This window comes from Triticum urartu, chromosome 6A (assembly GCF_056163025.1).
Source record: "Triticum urartu cultivar PI428250 chromosome 6A, HENAU_Tu73, whole genome shotgun sequence".
Classification (NCBI taxonomy): Eukaryota; Viridiplantae; Streptophyta; class Magnoliopsida; order Poales; family Poaceae; genus Triticum; species Triticum urartu.
This window is the reverse complement of record NC_141878.1, coordinates 301919312-301923504: the sequence shown is the minus strand read 5'-3', so window position 1 is coordinate 301923504 and position 4193 is coordinate 301919312. Positions and strand designations below refer to the sequence as shown.

At 49.3% G+C, this 4193-nt stretch overlaps 1 long non-coding RNA gene across 1 annotated transcript; it reads right to left on the bottom strand.

Annotated features, from left to right (window-relative positions):
- Positions 1-380: 380 nt before the first annotated feature.
- Positions 381-3707, bottom strand: LOC147965082 (uncharacterized). The gene is made up of 2 exons (XR_015608121.1): positions 3102-3707; positions 381-703 (listed from the first exon to the last, which is right to left on the bottom strand). It is a non-coding gene; the product is annotated as an uncharacterized LOC147965082 (long non-coding RNA).
- Between the last annotated feature and the right edge of the window lie 486 nt (positions 3708-4193).

Sequence of the window (4193 nt, the reverse complement as noted above, 5' to 3'; positions counted from 1 at the left end):
GAGAGTATCTTCGGAATCTTCTGGTGAAGCAGGCCATCATCTGGAATGAAGGGGTTCTTCGGGAGAAACTATTAACGAGAACCTAGAGTTAGAGTTAGCAAAATCATTTAACCCGAATAGAAGAGAGTTCAGAGTCCCAGAGTAAGGATCAAGGAGTAAAAGATCCTAATACCACCCAGATGGCAACGTGGGCCCGTAAGGAACACAACCATGTTAGTAAAAAGTTTCGTAATGTCTAGACTCGACTTCGGCCAAGGAGTGTGGAAGGGGGATTCCTACAGGCAGTCGGCTCTGATACCAACTTGTGACGCCCCCGATTCGATCGTACACTAATCATACATGCAAACATGTACGATCAAGATCAAGGACTCACGGGAAGATATCACAACACAACTCTACAAATAAAATAAGCCATACAAGCATCATATTACAAGCCAGGGGCCTCGAGGGCTCGAATACAAGAGCTCGATCATAGACGAGTCAGCGGAAGCAACAATATCTGAGTACAGACATAAGTTAAACAAGTTTGCCTTAAGAAGGCTAGCACAAACTGGGATACAGATCGAAAGAGGCGCAGGTCTCCTGCCTGGGATCCTCCTAAACTACTCCTGGTCGCCGTCAGCGGGCTGCACGTAGTAGTAGGCACCTCCCGAGTAGTAGTAGTCGTCATCAACGGTGGCGTCTGGCTCCTGGACTCCAATGTCTGGTCGTAGCAATCGGGTATAGAAAGGGGGAAAGGAGGGAGCAAAGCAACCGTCAGTACTCATCCAAAGTACTCGCAAGCAAGGAGCTACACTACATACGTATGCATTGGTATCAATGGAATAAGGGTATCATATGTGGACTGAACTGCAAAATGCCGGAATAAGGGGGGATAGCTAGTCCTTTCGAAGACTACGCTTCTGGTAACCTCCATCTTGCAGCAGAAGAAGAGAGTAGATGGTAATTTCACCAAGTAGCATCATGTAGCATAATCCTAACCAATGATCCCCCCTCGTTGCCCTGTGAGAGAGCGATCACCAGTTGTATCTGGCACTTGGAAGGGTGTGTTTTATTAAGTCTCCGGTTCTAGTTGTCATAAGGTCAAGGTACAACTCCAAGTTGTCCTGTTACCGAAGATCACGGCTATTCGAATAGATTAACTTCCCTGCAGGGGTGCACCACATAACCCGACACGCTCGATCCCATTTGACCGGACACACTTTCCTGGGTCATGCCCGGCCTCGGAAGATCAACACGCCGCAGCCCTACCTAGGCACAACAGAGAGGCCAGCACGCCAGTCTAAATCATATGGCGCAGGGGTCTGGGCTCATCGCCCTTTGCACACCTACACGTTGCGAACGCGGCCGGAAGCAGATCTAGCCTAGCAGGCATTCCAGTCCAATCCGGCGCGCGCCGCTCAGTCGCTGACGTCACGAAGGCTTCGGCTGATACCACGACGTCGAGTGCCCATAATTGTCCCCGCGTAGATGGTTAGTGCGTATAGGCCAATAGCCAGACCCAGATCAAATACCAAGATCTCGTTAAGCGTGTTATTTTGAAATAACCGCGAACGCCGACCAGGGCCAGGCCCACCTCTCTCCTAGGTGGTCTCAACCTGCCCTGTCGCTTCGCCACAAAGATCCACTCAGAGGGCCGTCGGGACAAACGTCCTTTCGGACCCAATCCGTGAATCACTCGCGGGTACTCCTACGAGCCGACCCGTCTTTAGTCACCACAAGTATCATATATTTTGTATATATGTATATACCCGTGACCACCTCCCAAGTGATCACGGCCCGATAGTATAGCATGGCAGACAAATAAGAATGTAGGGCCACTGATGGAACACTAGCATCCTATACTAAGCAGTAGGATAGCAGGTAATGGTAACAACAGTAGTAGCAAGGACAGGCTATGCCGCAGTATAGGATTAACTGAAAGTAGTAACATGCTACCCTACTCTAATGCAAGCAGTATAGAGAAGAATAGGCAATATCTGGTGATCAAGGGGGGGGGGGCTTGCCTGGTTGCTTAGACAAGGAGGGGTCGTCGGTGACGTAGTCGTACTGGGTAGCAGGGCGTCGGTCTCGGTGTCTAACGAGAGAAGAGGGGGAAGAAACAATAAATATAATGCAAACAAATGCATGACAATGTACGACATGACAAAGCGTGATGCTAGGTGTGCCCTAATGCGGTACGAGGTGGTACCGGTGAAGGGGAAAACATCCGGGAAAGTATCCCCAGTGTTTCGCGTTTTCGGGCAGAGGAGACGGAGGGGGAAAGTTGCGTGTTTGCTATGCTAGGGATGCGTGGCGGACGAACGGGCTGCGTATCCGGATTCGTCTTGTCGTTCTGAACAACTTTCATGTACAAAGTTTTTCCATTCGAACTACGGATTATTTTATATGATTTTTCAAAGTTTTAAATAATTTTATGGATTTTTTATTTAGTTTAATATGAATTGACCAAGTCAATTTGACTAGTCAAAAAGGCAAGTGTGGCCCACATGTCATTTGACTCTTTACCTAAACAAATAAATAAAACAAACCTAATTAAAAGGGGCCACATGTCATCTGTAAATAGACTAATCTGTACATAGACTAATCTAACCACTAATGTTATCTAGTCTAAAGAAAGCAGGGGCTAGCCCCAGCGGCCATGGCCAAGCCGGCCACTTGCATTGGGCACGCACGCACGCACTAGAGTCTACAGGGGCCACAGCATGCAGCAGCATCAGCAGGCAGTAGCAAAGAGCAGCGGCGGCGGACGGGCTGCGGGCAGCAGCGGCAGAGCAGCAAAGTTGCAGCGGCAGCTGGTAAGAGGAGCAACAACTTAAGAAAACAAAAACACTAGCAGCAAGAAGACGCAGGAAGGAGCGAGGGCTCGAGCGAGGCCACGCGCACGCGGAGGCGCGGCCGCCAGCGGCGCTGGCGCAGGGCAGGCAGCGGTCGCGCGCCTGAGTGCGGCTAGGAAGCGGCGCGCATGGCCAGATGCGGTCGGGCACGAACATGGGCGCGGCTGAGGATGGCTACAACACAAAACATCGAGCACGACGGGAAGAGCAGCCTACGGCATCGAATCAAAGGGGAAAATAGGGGGAGATGGAGGGGTAGTTCACCGTGAGGCTGGAGGTGCAGACGGCAAGGCCGGGGTGGTCGGAGCGGTGCGGATCGATGGCGAGATGGCGATGGCCGGATGAAAAAGACGATGATGGCGTTGGCGATGCAGCGCCCTGGCTTGGTCTGGTGTCCGAAACGGACGAAGCCAGCCATGACGGACCTCCCGGACGTGCTCCCGCATGACGGAGAGGTGGGTGGCCGCGACGATGACAACGAGGCAACGGTGACCGTGAGTTGTTCCATCTCGAATTCGAGAAGAAGAGGAGGGGGCCAATGGGGGATCCCAGGGGCTACGAGTGAGATGGGGATTAGGGTTTCGGTGGGCGACTTTATAGGGCGAGGGAGGCGACGTGGTGGCCATCCGATCATGGCACCATGGGATGGCTGCCACGCCATGGCCCCTGCCTCCCCCCTGTGTACGTGGTGGTAGGGGAAAGGCTGGGAGTGGGCTGGGCCATGTGCACACTAGAGCCCATTTAAGTAGTACTAGTTTAGTCCGTTTCTCTTTCTCTTTTCTCTTCTTACATTTTCTTTTCTGTTTTCATCTTTAGTCTCAGCTTTGCATTTTATTTTATTACCAAATGACTTTGTTCACATTGAAGCTTGGCACATAATTACTAGGTAATATTTTGCATTAGCTCACATAGTTTGAGGCCACTTTGAATTATTTTGAATTTAGTGTTGAGTGTAACCGGAATAAAAAGGTGATGTTGGTCCGTAACAATTGTTGCTAGGGACTAATTTGTAGGTCAAATAATGTTGGTGTCAACATGATAATTAATCAGGGGAATTTATACTAAAATTCAAACATTTTAGTTTTATAGTTTGAAGAAATTATAATTTGACTTGTCCTTGGAATTTGAACTTGACCCTAGCTTTCATTAAGTGGCAAAATGGCTTAGTAAAACATGATGACCTGGCACATTAGGGTGAGGTTACTGTAGCATGATTATCGGGGTGTTACAAATAAACAATTTAAATGGGGCCGAATATAACAAGCAACAAATCCGGTAATCCCCATATGCATTAGCAAATTTGGTGCAACAACAATTTTAAACATTTAAATGTTATTATCATGATGCGGATGGCAT